This window comes from Lissotriton helveticus, chromosome 3_1, assembly GCF_964261635.1.
Source record: "Lissotriton helveticus chromosome 3_1, aLisHel1.1, whole genome shotgun sequence".
NCBI classification, from domain to species: Eukaryota; Metazoa; Chordata; class Amphibia; order Caudata; family Salamandridae; genus Lissotriton; species Lissotriton helveticus.
Window position 1 is genome coordinate 463134037 of NC_136061.1, and position 16161 is coordinate 463150197.

At 45.4% G+C, this 16161-nt stretch overlaps 1 long non-coding RNA gene across 1 annotated transcript; it reads left to right on the top strand.

The window, feature by feature from the left end:
• Positions 1 to 315: 315 nt before the first annotated feature.
• LOC144824631 (uncharacterized) lies at positions 316 to 1729 on the top strand. The gene is made up of 5 exons (XR_013609026.1): positions 316 to 365; positions 460 to 488; positions 588 to 615; positions 1062 to 1125; positions 1513 to 1729. It is a non-coding gene; the product is annotated as an uncharacterized LOC144824631 (long non-coding RNA).
• The last annotated feature ends 14432 nt before the right edge of the window (positions 1730 to 16161 follow it).

Genomic DNA, 16161 nt, shown 5'->3' on the forward strand with positions numbered 1-16161 from the left:
CTTCAGTCTTTATATCTATTCTTCAGCCGGAATTTGAACACGGCTAATCTCATTTCCCTCACAGGATATAGTTTGTTTTTTCAGTTTACGTTTCATGCTCCATACCGTCGGTTTCCCATACATTTACATGTCCACATGTAAATAACAATTATGTTTTACTTTCTACCCGCATTGCCAACATGGCTGACGCAATCTCTCAACAGGAATCAGTCCTGTTTTTATGACCATGCTCTACCTTTCCCACCTATGAGATTTCTGTATACATTAACACTCGCGATAACTGCGAGCTGCCACTTCACCTTCGGTAACGAGTAGAAAGAATTGAACCACGTGAAGGATTACCGCTCGAGAATTCTGCATTTTCGGTAAGCCCTAATCTCTGAAGACGCTGGTATATTCATGTACTTCGCAAAATTCTAAACATATTACCATAACACGGGTTTTCCCGTCTTTTCACAGAAACGCCGTTTTCACAGCACGAAAAGCAGGTAAACATTTTTTGATTCATCTCAGTTTATCTGACATAATGCTTTCTAGGCACCCTGGCGGTTTTTCATTACATTCCCCTCATTTTTCGTTTTTCACAGATACACCGTTTCTAACTACGAATAACAGGTAAAATGTAAATGGAAATTGATACTTGTGTAGCGCAATACTCACCCGCAAGGGTCTCAAGGCGCTTGTACGAATACCGCTGTGGAACCCATCCTGGCTTTCCACTCCTGGGCACCCCCAAGGTGGAGGCCAAGCATCCTTAGCGTTGTGGGGGCCGTTGTGGAGATTAAGCAAGCTATTGCCCAGAGTTGCAGAGTGGGACTCTATGATTGGAATAGGCACCGAGGCAAGAATTGTCAGGTCCATGGAATTTTGAGCCCAAGACCCACCGAGGCAGGGAATTGAACCCTGGTCCCGGGCGAGACCTCTGCATCAGGGTCTGCCACTCTAACCATTGAGCCACAGGTACTCACATAGTTTTTTTGAGTGTAAGTAGTAAAGTGCTCTTTAGGCACATTAGTGGTTTTTTAATCGTTCTAATTATTTTGCTCTAACTTTTCGAACAGAGAGTGAATCTTGATGAAGACTCCCTCATATAGAGGATCATATTTCCGTAGTTCATTCAAACAAGTGAGTTTTTATGTAATATCATTTTCCCATTGGTTCATTTTGGCTTTTGATTACCTTTGATAAAATCATGAGCCCGGTCTATAATGAGGTGCAATTAACTGTATCTGCAATACATCTAAGGATAATTCTTTGTAGGATAATACTCATAACATAGTGTTTTAGTAGTCAATTGTCAATCATATATGAGAAAAGTCAAAACCTTTGTTCATAGCTTCTTGGCAATCATTGATTTCAATACAATTCATTCAAATGAACACAATAAGTTAAAAATTGTTAGATACGAGCATGGTGACCTCAAAATCAAGCAGTGGCATGTGCATATAAAAAAGTATACATTGCTGATAATCGAAATGTTAGATTAATGGTAACATATATGATTTTTTACAGAGGCCCCTGAGGAAGGGACAGGGTCCCGAAATGCATCGGACCAATCAAATCGTCAATCGTCGAAACCATGATTAAATGTACATAATGTTTGTATGATGTTTGAATACAACTCATGTACTGTAAAATGTATATAAATGTCAGAATGAAATGAAATAGGATGTGAAAAAGGATGATTCACAAATGATGAATACTGTTTCAAAATAAATGCAAAAATGAAGTAACCCTTGAAACTATGGAATAATTGACAACAATTTTTGATATACATAAGAAAAGGAGGAAAGACGTAACACAGCTGTGCGCAAGGTAGGGTCGTGATAGTGTTATCACGCACCATCCTCTCAAATAATTCTTAAAATATTGCCTGTGCCATCTATGCTTTGAGAAACCACTTCAACTTTTCAGACAAGGTCAGCTGGTACTGAATCTTTCTGAAGATGAATCATTTCACCAAAAATGTTTAAAACCTCAACATCGGCAGAAGCCCATGCAGCAAAAATATCTTTATTGACCATGAAAAGTTGGCTCTGCTTTTTCGCATCGGCCTTAGGATTGCAATGCTTCACTGGACTAAAATTTGCACTCAAAAACAGCAATTAATGTTATGATGGGAAACACATAAACATTTCTGATTCCATGTCAGGGGAAGAGGATGTGGCATAATAGTCACAGCTGCCCACTTTGGAATGGGGGAACCAGGTCCAGCTTCGAGTCTCGGCTCAAAAGCCTGTGATTCTGGGCAAATCACGTCATCCGCCGGTGTTTATCAAGCAAATGATTGTGCCCTAGGGTAACGTAACTGGTGTTCATGTAAACCGCTATAATAATCTGCAAAATAAAAGAGTGAAGACGTGATGGAGAGTAAAGGTGCAGGAAGTAGCCTGGGCCATAATCCAGAGAAGAAAATTACCTCCCAAGTAGTCAGCAGTGACAATTTAGGATGTGGTTGGAGCAACTAGAGTAAGTGGGTGGAAGTTGGTGGAGCCGAGGGAAGTGGGTGTGGCCTCCCCAAAAAATTTGAGCACCTGCACTTCATATTTTACAAATTAAGCACTGCTTATAACCACCCTTTAATTACAGCCTTTGAGCACTATTTTCTTAAACTGCTTTGTCCTGCCTGCTGTTAAAGGTAGGACACACTCCCCTGCAACGCATTTTACTAACTCAGCGGGGTGCCCGCTTTATTGACGATGCACTATTACTTTTAAATATGCTTTTCCCAGTCCCTGTTCCCCTTCCTTCCAGCTGCACGGGTGCTGCGCTTCATTGCAGACGCTTCCTCCATGTGCCATTGTTTTTTTCTATCTTGAAAAGTCCCACATGCTAACTATGTTTGCAAATAGCTGAGGGTTGCAAATCGGTTTCTCATCCTCAAGATAACGGCACCTTGGATCGGCATGGAATTGAAGTACATAGCTCCTGTGGGAAAGATTACAGGCATGATTTATTTTACGCTTTGTCATATGTTCTGCAGTGCACCCGCTGTCCATCCTGCACACAGCGTGTAGAGCTTCTGATGGATACATTTATACTAAATTGAAAGTGTGTTTCTCTGTTGACTGATTATCTTTCATCACCTCTACAGTCCGTACAAAAAGATGAGTGCACGTGACTATTGTCTACAGTCTTTTACCCAGCTCACCACGTGACCTAATCCCCAGTCCTTGGGCCAGCACACCACGTGACCTTGTCCCCAGCTCTTGGCTCTGCTTTCACTCCTGTCTCAGTGGACTGCTTTTGGCAACTTTCTAAATCCTGCTGCTGGCATTTGTATTTGAGCAGTTACTTAAAATGCCAACGACATAAAACTGTGTTATTTTGGCATTTTACAAAATGCATAAATACATGAGTGTTAAAAAATGCTCATTATAGTTCTTCGGGGAGCCTGGACGTGTTGTACCTATAAAGGGATAGAAGGGAGACAGTAAAAAACACGAAGCGCATAGCACAGCTGAAAACCCGAGTATATGCAAAATGCTGATGTTAATCCAAGCTACATTTTAAAACAAGATTGGCCTCTACAGTTAAGAATGCACAAAGGACCATAACTCATAAAAAAAAAATGTGTGTGTTTGTCAACTCACTGTGCTCAATACAATAGGTCTCAGATTTTTGAAACTTTGACCAATTGGCATTGTAAATTACAATGCATTTTATTTATGTGCACTTCGTACTTATAGTCGTTACTTGCAGGTTTTCAAAACACAAAAATAAATGTCATTGTCATTGACAATCATTCAAAACAACAAATTCCCTTTCCCAAAATGTTTTAACCAAAAATCCTTAGGAATCACTATGTTATATAGGGACAGGAGAACTAATATAAAATGAGTGTTTGCGCAGGTTACCAAATATTACAACACTTCTTGGATGGAGTCCATTTTATATACACAGGTTAAGTTACACACAAACCAGTATCATGATTCAAGATATATTATTTATTGTTAACTGTTGCATTGCCAGCACATTTCTAGAATTAATTAATGCGATTAAAAACACTTGGTCACATTATTTATAAAAACATATTTACTAAAAATTCAAAAATCGCAAAACTTATTTGCACAAGTTATTACACTTAAAACATTCGGTGATCTACAGTATCTGCACCTTCTTCAGGACATTGTTGTTCAAGTTAAAAACACATCTAAACAGAAAAGTATATAATAACAGTCAATTAGACATAGTACTGGTTTATATTTTTTTCTCACAATTTTATCTGATATCACTGGTCTTCAAACATTTTTCATAAACGTATCCTTATTGATCCCCTGTTATTTGGTAACCCGTCAAAAACGTGCTCATCTACCTGCCAATATTCAGACAATTCTACTTGTTCTTTTGGAACTATTGTAATAAGTTGTCTCATACCTATTGGGTCTTCAAGAGAACTCCTATGTTCTGTGTGGATAAAATCTTAGAGGCTTGCTGGTAAATCAAGCCCTGCTAGAAGGAAAAGAAAAATCAATTAACTCTGCCCTTTACGTTGTGATGGTTGATATTATAACCTTTCTTTTGGTATCTCTTACCTGGCAAATGTTTACTTCCATGTGAATTTATTATGTTCTTATAGCGTATTACTTTCTTATGTTATATTTCTAAAGAAAAATTGAGATGCCATTAGGAGCTGCTTATACCCCTGTGGTGCCTCTATCTTACGTCTATTAAATAGGGTATGACAGATACCTTAAATTCAACTCTGCATATCTCTTCTTGGTTATTTTGCCCAGAAGCAGTATTTTTCCTGTATCAAAAGATGTTATATCATTATTCTCTGCTTTCTCTTATTTTTGTTTTATATATAAGTGAGTTTACCCTTCGTCCCCCTCATTTCCTACCGCTGATGGCCTTTGAGGGAGTATTGGGAGGACATGTTTTTCTTATAGAAACCATAGACTTCTTCTTTACAGTCTGAAAAAATAATGATTTACAAGGGGTCACATATTCAATAGCTAACCTCCCCTTTCCTTGCTGTCTGATTTCATGATTACAGTCTTCTTACCTTAAAGTGTTCCTCAAATTTAAATAATGTTACCAAGTGTTTTTAACCACATTAATTAATTCTAGAAATGTACTGGCAATGCAACAGTTAACAATAAATATTATATCTTGAATCATGATACTGGTTTGTGTGTAACTTAACCTGTGTACATAAAATGGACTCCATCCAAGAAGTGCTGTAATATTTGGTAACCTGTGCAAACACTCCTTTTATATTAGTCCGCCTGACCCTATATAATATAGTGATTCCTAAGGATTTTTGGTTAAAAAATTTTGGAAAAGGGAATTTGTTGTTTTGAATGTTTATTACCCATTCCTTTTCCAAGTAAAAGGGTATCTCCCTCCATATTTAGTTATTGTCATTGACAATGCCGATAGCTCAAAATCTCTCAAATGCAACACCTACTACATTGCAAATGCTTGTTGGTGTGTGGGCAGATTACCAGTGCAAGCAGGTTACAGAGTGTTACCAAATGCGCTCAAGCAGAGTGAGGGGATTCCTGTGCCTGCACGAGCAGAGGGTGGAGCCCAGGTTCTCACTTCTTCCACACTATGTGACCTGTGTGTTATGCATTACAACCCTTTAATGGTTGTTGTGTCGTGTTGATGGCATCAACTATGTTGGAAACCTTTGTGTGATTTGTGGACAAGGCGATGACAGGAAGTACTGGTTCCTTTTGAAGTTTTTGAGAAAAATAAAATATTGACAAAGAATCCCCCAATTCTGGGGAGGCGAACATATGCCTGGTGGGCTGAGCCCGAACTGGGGGCGTTCTCCAGGGCGTTGTTACCTTTTTGGGGAAGGTCGGGCAGGATTGGTCTTACTCTTACTCTCAAGGCCGAGTGTTCAACTCCTTGTATTTCAATTGTTCTGTGTGTACAAGAATAGGCAATGGTAATTTCTTTGTTTTCAAGTGAGCAGTTCTTTGTGGGTTATTCTGTGTGTGCTGTACTGGTCAATGGATGGCTTGCCACTATATCCATTTCTCGGTTTTTCCAAGTTTGGTGGGCTATGACTGTGCTACTGTTAGTAACCCTTGGTTTTAGCTGCTGGTGATTGAACAATTTGAGCCTGCCTTTGTTTTCCCTTGGCTAGTAATTGGTGACACTGGTCTTTGAGGATTCAAGGCTACACTGTATCATGCATGGCTCAGGCTTGGTGTTCATTTTTGTAGTGCCTTTATTTTGTGTAACATATTGTGATAGCTTATGGCTGTTGCCTGAGTAGGGGTGTTTGGGTTTTGTGGTAGGCCTTGTGCAAGGATGCCGAGTGGCATGAAGAAAGGTTCCAAGCACTCATGAACTTAAGTTCATGTGGAGGTAAGTTCATGTGGAGGCTTTCATGCATAGGATGGATGCAATGGGTTAGATTTTGGCCCTGTTGAACCAATAGCACCAACAGAGAGGCATAGGTGCATGGGGGTGGCACCTAGGGTGGCCTTTCCCCTGTTTAAGAAGTGGTGCAAGGGTCAGGAACCTCGTGTAGAAGTAGCTGTGAGTACTGGGGTCACCTCCAGGCTCCACCAGCAGATGGCGATGTGGTGGCAGAGGGTAGTATTACTGGCATTCTGGTACTGGCAGTCAGTGGGAGTATTGTTTAGAACTGAAACAGTTGCAATGCGATTGTGGTTACTCTGGCTGATCCCGTTAGCCAGCCTGATTTGGTTACTAATTTAGCCAGTGTGTTGCCTTGACTTTCAAACTTGGGAATGTTGTCTAATGGAAGATGCACTGGCCGGACTTCTGGAGGAGGATAATGTTGAGAAGGCCAGGACGTTAGTGGTCCACCAGGACAGTGCGAGGGGTCAGAAAGTACAATTTGATTGCGCACTCGTCGTGGTTGTCAGTGGGGCCATACTTGCTCTGGGTACCCTGCTTGCCAGTGGCATTCAACCCATAGTACCAGGTCACACTCTCCCCTCAAGAAACAACAGTGACAGGTACGGAGTATCATTGCAGAGAAGTGGCTTGGGTAATGGGCATTCTGAGCATGACCAGCTGGGCAGGCATGTGCCACTAGATATTAAAGAAAAAATGTGGAAAGGAAGCTCTGTGGATATGTGCAAACTTATTGTGGATAGGTCTTAAAGAGAGGAGGACACGGGTGCAAAGAGTGTTCCTACTCTAGAGGTTGCTGCCATTGCCCTTCCAAAAAAAAGCTAATGAGACTTTGATGAACTGCATAAAAGGGCTTACAATTTTCCAAGCTATTATTGCAGAATGCTTTACTAACTTAGGGGCCTAGCTGGCATGCTACCAGAAGAGAATAATGTGCATGCATGATGAGTCTGGTGGCATGGCATGGAGTGATTACGACAAGGTGTTTAGGAAGATTAAGGCCGCTGGGCCCACAATGGATTGAAATCAGATTGATGTAAATACCTGGCTGCACTTTATGAAGCCAGAATAGTTTGCAGCTGGTTAAAGTCAGCCCTTTTGGGCGGGCGCAGGGGCAAGCTGGTGCCCAGAAAGAAGGGTCATGTTGGGATTTCAATAAACAATACTGTTTCAGACCCCTTGGGGCAGGCAAGTTCAAGCATTGTGTTTGAATGGGTGAATACGATGTTGATGAATATGATGAGATGTGCAGGCCCAACAACAGCAATACCAATAAATGCAATGCCAAAGTACACCAGAACCTATACCCACACAACAATGTTGATTTCTGCAGTATCAATGTCATTATATGCCATAATCCATGCATGCCTAACAATGTTGTTGCCAGTAGAAACAATGTCGATATACACCATGATCTAGGCATGCATAACTATGTTAATATCAGTAAAGACAATGTCGATGTACGTTATGACAACTGTTTGCACAATGTTGAGAATGTCGATAAAATTGAGAACAGTGTTATTTTCAGGAGTTTTAATAAACTTTTATCACTGCTGTCAGATTCACCCAAGGTGAACTCCCCATCAACTCCAAGTCAGAGATATGTGGTCAGGCAGGTTCTGTGACCCACACCCATGCCTATTGAATGACAGGTCAAAGGGGGGGTCTCACTTAGCTTAATGACAAACACACACCCAGTGAAAATCCTGATCGATCCCACAGATAAATAGTTGCAACACAAACAGATCTGAGGATATTGGCCACAATAAAACACATTTGGCTAAAGGCTTGCGCTTCCCAAAATACCACAAAACTAGAAACCACATGATAAGAACGCTCAGCCAATCAGGACACGACATGCACACCACATGTAGTGATCACGTGCTACCACAGCAGACATCTGGACACATACACACTGGCCCACACTAGCTCTCCCTGAGGTTGAGAGCCATCTGTGTCCTTATCAAATGCACAACATTGTTAACTATACTGATATGCTTTTCAAGAATACACAAATTGTTTTTATTGTACCTCACAAGATGTATATATTGTCAACCAAAACTTTGTACACAAATAGACGTTCCACAGACTCCTTCTGTTGAGACTCTTCAGGCAACTGTGTTTAATTAAACCAACTTGCTCATGTTTTGCCAAACACCTTTTGTCATTTCATTTCTTTAAGGTAAATTCATATCCATCCAACAATTGCTGTTCCATCTGCGGCCTGCCATCACATTCGGAGGCTAAGTGTTTCAAAAAGTCTAAGGACAGAGGCTTCAAAAAACAGAAGTGATCTATCCCTTTGAGCAAGGTCCCCTTCCTGGTTAACCATCAGGCAATCGCGTCATGATTACATTTTTATATTAACGCCATTGCAGCACAAGCATTGTATAAAGGTTTTAGGATCCCAGCAGCAGGGTGTGTGAGTGTACCATACTGCAAGAATCAGCAGTCGCTCAAGTCAAATGCTTTCGTCGACAAGGCTAAGATCCTCAAGGAGATGAACCACAGGCTGGAGGTTGGCGGGTCCCTTTGAGTCAGTCCTGCTTGAGAATTTTGCGTAATCCCCAAAAATGAGCCTGGAAAATACTGATTGATACACAACTTATCAGCACCTAAGGGTCAGTCTATAAATGAAGCTATTCTCAGGGACTTATGCTCAGTCAAGTTCACCTCTCATGACCAATCGATTCAGATGCTTCAGAAGCTTGGGCCTTGAATGCTCTTAGCTAAGTCAGGCGTAGAATCAGCAGTCTGCTTGCTCCCTGTACATCTGGATGACTTCCATCTTCTGGGTCTACAGTTTGAGACCTCATATTATTTTGACCAGCGCATGCCTATGGGCTGCCCGGTCTCATGTGCCTACTTTAAGAAATTAAACACTTTTCTTGAATGGATGTTCAGGCAGAAGTCGGGGCACCAGTGGGTGTTGCACTACTTGGATGACTTCCTGTTCTTGGAAACCCCCAGAATGGTGGAGTGGGCTGGGCTGTACAGTCTTCTCAGGGACTGATGGGAATCTTTGGAGTACCCCTTGTGTAGGTAAGACTTTTGGGCCTGCTACAACAATTGAGTTTCTGGGGACTGAGTTGGACTCGGTTGTGGGGGTACCTTGACTCCCCATGGAGAAAGTTACCACTTTTTCCCAAGCACCGAAAACATGTCTGGTGGCTAAGAAGGTGACAATGCATGAGTTGCACGTGGTGGTTGGACAGTTGAATTCTGCTCTGTGCATCATTCCCATGGGCTGCCCATTTTTCAGCTCGATTGCGAAAGCCATGTCTGGCTTCAAAGCAAAACACTACCATACCAGGTTGTTGTGTGAGGTCCACTGGTGTAGGAAGATCTGGGCCCACAATACCCAGGACCAATGAAGAGGTAGGATTACTTACAGATGCAGTGGGCAGTGGTGCTAATTTTGGTCCACCACAGTGTGCTCAGCAGTGGCCAAGGGACTGGGTGCAGTGTGGGCTGGTTTTCTCAAGCTCTTTCCCATTCTTTTTAAAAAAAAATGTTTTTATTAAGCATTTGCAAATCATGAAAACTTACATTCACATCATGAAGTCAGATGAAATGAAATGGAATCACATAAAAGTTCGACATTGCTTACTGATGTGTAAGAACCAAGGATGAGAGTTTTTTCCTTTTTTTTCAGTTTAAAAACAGTGTAAACATCAACAAAGGTGATTGTCAGTACAGTTAATAACCATAAACAGGTCTTTTAGTGGTCATGCAGAGAAACATTGATATATCAGTGCGCTAGTGCGAGTCCGGAATGGCAAGTAGACATCCCTGTGCTATCAGTAATAGAAATCAGTAAGTGGACGGTGACTCAACACGCGTATTTACAGCTGGGGTATGAGCGTTACATTGCAGCGTAGCTGACATTCCCTGCTACAACTTTGCTCTTGGATTCGACAGCCAGATCGAAGCAAACTGTAATGAAAGCGTGTTAACAGGCCCTATCGCGGGACCATTGCAGGAAGGGCTCCCATATGTCTCTCGGGCGCGCCGCAGTCGGCATCAATTCCCAATAGGAACCAAGCTGTGCATGCCCATACGTCACATCAGACAGCCAGTCATTAAATTTTGGCTTGGTCTTGCGCCCCCAGGTGATAGCCACCCTCCTTTTAGCATACAACAGTAGCATCGCATGAAGCTTTCGACTCGCAGGCGCAGTACCCGCAACCCAGCCAAGGATCCCCAGCAGTGGTGACGGGACATCTTTCCTACCTAGTATTTGGTTCGTGGCCTCAAATATCTCAGCCCAATATCCAGAGAGCTCCGGACAATACCAGGTCACATGCAAAAATGTAGCCCCCTCCGCCCCACACTTCCAGCATCTGTCGTCTTCCCTGAGTCCCATGCGATGGAGAGATATCGGGGTTCGATAGTACCTATGTATGAACTTGAAGTGAACAAGTCGTAGTTTATAATTAGGTGACAAAGCCAACAACTGCCCACAACAAAAAGCCCATTGGTCATCCGTTAGCGGTGTCTCCAATTCTTCGTCCCACAAGTGTTGTGATTTGGGCACCACCAGGGGAGCTTGCTCCTGCATGGAATTATATATCCTGGATACAAGTTTCTTGCGGGACGCCCTGACCAACACCTCCTGCAGCGCCAGTAGTCGTGGCGGCTCCTCCGGAAAGTTGTCCCCCATGGTCCTACACGCAGCTTTGAGTTTGTGATATGTGAATCTATCAGAAAAGGACAACGAACCCTCAGGTGTAACATCGGGTAGGTCCAGAAACGTGCCCTCGGGGTAAATATCTGCAAATGTGCGCAATGTAACACCAGCTATGGACACGTCGCCGCCACTAGACTCCAGGCATGGGAACATTGGGTTCTGTGTGAGTGGCATCGCAGGTGCATACAGCAAAGAGATGTGGGATCTTTTTAACAGTTCTCTCCAGGACCAGCGGATCATATCAGCCGTGTTCACATCCTGTGAGGGTCGCGGCGCCTTATGATACAGGGCTACCTTGAGAGGCAGTGGTGATACCATGTCCATCTCCACTGCCACGTGCGGTTGATAGGGTGTGGGATAAGCCCAGAAGTGTAGGTATTGTGCTTGTGCACTAAGTGCGTATAAGTGCATGTCTGGTGCACCCAGCCCCCCTTGTCTCAATGGCAATGTTAGTAGTGCCCAAGATACTCTAGCCTGGCCACCCGCCCACGCCAGTGTCAGCAGACTCGAGCGCAGTCTCGCAAAGAAGGGTTGAGTCAGTGGAATCGGCACATTAGTGAACAGATAGAGGAACTTCGGGAGTACAATCATCTTTGCCAATGCAATCCTGCCCGCCAGCGAAAGAGGCAACTTAGACCAGAGTGCCACCCTTCCCTCCAGCCACACCATCGCCCTGCCAAAATTCAGATTCCAGAGTTCCTGCAAGCTACGGCTGATCCAGATTCCTAAATATTTTACTTCATCTGCTTCACATCTAAGGGGGTAGTCAGAGTGCACTTCTGTGGTCTTGTCCGTAAGAGGGAATATAACAGATTTGGACCAGTTTATGGACACCCCAGAGAGGCCGCCAAACCTGACAAACTCGCGCAGCAGTGGGTTAAGGTTATCGTTTGGATTGTTAACATACAGTGTCACATCATCTGCATATAGTGATATAAGCAGACTGCGAGAACTAAATGCAATGCCCCTTGCCGTGTGATGTTGCCTAATACGGGCGGCGAGCGGTTCAATAGCAATGGCAAACAGGAGGGGGGATAGCGGGCAGCCCTGTCTCGTCCCCCAGGATATAGAAAATGAGTCCGAGATCATTCCATTCAGTCGTATCCTGGCTCTAGGCGCGGTGTACAGCAACCGAATAAGGTTAATGAACAGTGGACTGAATCCCATGCGCGTCAGTATGGCGAAGAGAAAGGGCCACTCCAGAGAGTCAAAGGCTTCGGTCGCGTCTAGAAATACAACTGCAGCTTGTGAGTCTGGGTGCAAGTAGTGTAGTGCGGAGAAAACAGTTCTAAGATTGTGAGCAGTGGAGCGTCCGGGGATGAATCCCGACTGATCCGGAAGAGCTACATATGGGAGTAGAGGTTGCAGGCGATCTGCTATAATTTTAGCGTAGATCTTAACATCAACATTAATGAGGGAAAGAGGGCGGTAGGAGTCAATATGTGTATCATCTTTGTCAGGTTTCAGTAGTGTGACTATTAGGGCCTCTCTCATTGAGTCCGGCAGGATCCCAACTTCTTGTGCTTCAACAAACACAGCGTGTAAGCGGGGGGCCAGCTCCTCTGCATAAGTTTTATAGAAAGCTGCCGTTAGCCCATCCGGGCCGGGCGCTTTATTTAGTGGCAATGCTTTGATAGTCTTTGCGATATCTTGTATCGTAATAGGCAGGTCCATATATTGTCTGTGAGAATTATTAAACCATACCAGCGCTATGGATTCCAAGAATGCCTCCAGCGCTTCCTCAGACATGGAATGTGTGGTCGTGTATAGTGTGTCTTAGTAGGTAGTGAAGGCTTGCAGTATGTCTCCCTGGTCTGTCAATGTGCGCCCCGCGCCGTCAAGAATAGTGTGTACATGCGTGGGTGTTGGGGTGGACTTGATCATACGAGCCAACGTGCGGCTTGGCCTGTCCCCCTCGCCATATCTGCGTGCTTCAGCCTGTTTCCCAAGGAACTTTAGTTCTCTCTGCGCCTCTTCCTCAAAACTCAAGAGCTTGTCTTTAATCTGACCTGCCAAAGTGGGTGTTGGGGATTCACAAAAAGCGCGTTCAAGCATTTTCAGTTCACCCTCCAGCTTAGCAATCGTATCTCTGATGGCTCGTAAGACTCCTGCTCTACGCGCAATGCATTTCCCCCGGATCACCACCTTAAAGGCATCCCAGAGGGTCGCTTCGGTCTTGACCGAGCCTGCATTCATAGCAAAATACTCATCAATGTCTTGTCTGATTTCCTCCGTAAAGGCAGCATCCTGGAACGCATCTTGTGGAAGTCACCAGGAGAAGGCCCCGCGCCTGTTACCTGGGATGGCCAGTTCTAATAGACAGGGGGAATGATCAGATAAGGACCTAGCCAATATATCCGCCCGCGTCACCCAGGTTGCCACCCCTGTAGACACCAGCCAGAAGTCCAGCCGGGACCAGGCCGCATGATGAGCAGAGATACATGTGCCCGAACGGTCGTCTGGGTGTCGAGTTCTCCACACATCAACCAGCGAGCCCTCACACATTATGTCCTTGAGCGCTTGGCGCGACTGTGGGTGCATTTGCCTAGCCATCCCCTTTCTGTCTAGTACGTCATCAGGCTCCACATTGAAGTCACCTCCCCATATGATATTGGAGCAGCCCGTGACATCCATCTTGGCCCATACCTCCCTGAAAAACTCTGGATCATCAACATTCGGACCATAAATGGCAATCAGTACCACTTCCGACCCCATCAAAACACCATGCAGAATAACGTATCTTCCAGCCTCATCCAGCAACACAGCGCGTTCTCTCCAATCCACTCCGCGCCGCAAAATCACGGCCACTCCTCTTGCATAATTAGAGTAGATTGCTGAATACATGTGCCCCCACCTGGAATGTTTTAGCCTGGGGGAGGCGGTCGAGTTGAAGTGTGTCTCTTGCAGGAAGCACACATCTATTTTGTGCCGCAGCAGGTAATTGTGCATAAGCCTAGATTTCCTGTGGTCACCCAGCCCTCTAATGTTCCAAGTCATGAATCTGGTCACCTCCATTCAGATTTTGTGGCTAGTGCATGCCCCTCCACCATTCGGCCCTCTTCGCAGTAGCGCAGTAACACACGTTGACCTTCATATATCTGACTATACACCAAAAAACTCCCGCCCCAACACCTCCCACCACCCACACCAACCCCCCAATCAGGTTGTGTCAAACCCCCCCCTATAGCACCTAGGCAAACTAAACATACGGCGCCAAACCAACAAAATATAAGTTGCGCGGGAGACACCCCTGGGAGGCGTGGCATCTCAAGCGTACACCCCTGTTCACACAGGGTGGCTACAGCGGTACAGCTATTTCAACAAACATATTCTATACTGCTAGACGATGCGCAGCGACAGAGCGATTTTCATGAGGCAGCTCACAGTCATCATATCCTAAGCCAGCGCCTTAATAGGCATCTCGCTGCGAAGACAAGTATCACATTTTACCTGTCATTACATGGCAGTAATAGTACACGTCCGATCTTTAGTCATTATCACTCAACAGGCTTGCAGATTCAGTTTCAGCGTCCTGTCGCTTCTTTGTTGGTGATTTACTTATGTGTTTGGCAAATTTTAGCGCAGATTTCGCATCAAGAAAATGATGGGTCGTGCCCTCGTGCACCACTCTGAGTTTAGCTGGGTACATTAGGGAGTAAGGAATCTGCGCCTGGAGCAAGACTTTTTTAGCAGGGATAAACTCTTTGCGCGCGGCCTGTACAAGCGGTGTGAAATCTGGAAAGAAGGATATTGCATTTCCTTTGTGCACAATTTTCCCTTTCTCCCATGCTAATCGTAGGATTAGATCCCTATCCTGATAGTTCAGCAGCTTAGCCAGTATTGGTCTGGGCGGGGCCCCTATCGGTGGTTTCTTACCAAGTGACCTGTGGGCCCTTTCCACTGTAAAAACTGATGATAGGTTAGGGTCAAACAGTTCGTGCAGCAGATCGGACACATAGGTTTCCATCTTCCCTATCGCCGTCGTCTCCGGAATGCCCGTGATGCGGACATTACATCTTCGCGACCGTGCTTCAAGATCGTCCGCCTTGGCGCAGAGTTGTTCAACTTTCTTTTCTAGGTTGACAATATGTGCCTTTGTTTCCTGTTGGAACTCGCAGCATTCTGTGTGTCTGTTTTCCAGGCCATCAATGCGTGTTTCATGTGTGGCTACTTGCGCTCGCACATTGTCCAGTTGCGCCGCCATTCCGTCCAACTTCGCATCGATGCTTTTTAGGCTGGTCCTCACCTCCATGAGTAGCGCCGCCACGTCGATATCCTGAGCTGCGTCCGCCGTTGACCCCCCCGCAGCTCCAGCGTCCTGTTCGGTCGGTTTCATATTTTTCTTTTGCTCAAACGTGAGCCTCGGCTGGCGCGGATCTCCCTTCCCCATGTTTGGCACTCGGTCCGCCGCCGGATATGTAGATTGGCGAAGCGCCAAGTTCTTAGCCCTGCTTCACAGTCCAGAACCTTTGGGGAAGCGAGGGAGGTGCTAGAGTTATAAATGTCCCTGTTGGGTCACCAAGATATGAGCCTCCACTGGCCCTCACCGTGACTCGCGCCCACCTCTCGGAACGCGGGACGCGGTTCGCCAAAAGTGAGCGCCAGGGCGTGCCCCAGATCCCGGGCCTTTGGCAGCGTTGTTTCCCGGTCCGCAATTTGCAGCCAGTGTCAGCCTTTGGCAGCACCCCCTCAGCACTCCTGTGTTCGGACCCCGTGGCAGCTATGGGATCACCTCGGTGTCTGCCGGTCTCCACCCTCAGCGTCTCTCTTTCTGCGGTGAGTACAGGTCTCGTGCCCGTCCCAGCCACTGTCGTGTCGCCAGTGGGGCCCTTGCATCTGTGTGTATTCGTGGCAGGGAGGATGTGAAGCGCTGTGGGCACCGCCCGGCCCACGCCCCACTGCTGTCAGTCCAGTTAGCTCCGTCGGCCTGCGGCGCACCAGCAAGCCCAAAATGGCGGCCGCCACCCTCCGTGTGCAGCTCGGTATTCTGGAGGCGCCGCCGATATGATCAGCATCGGGGCCGCACCTGTCCCGGTCCCCACCGCAGCCTCTCCTTACCCGTAATGAGTGGGTCTGGCAGCTGATGCGTGCCCCAGGCGTGAAGCGTGCAGCAGGGCAGGCCCGCA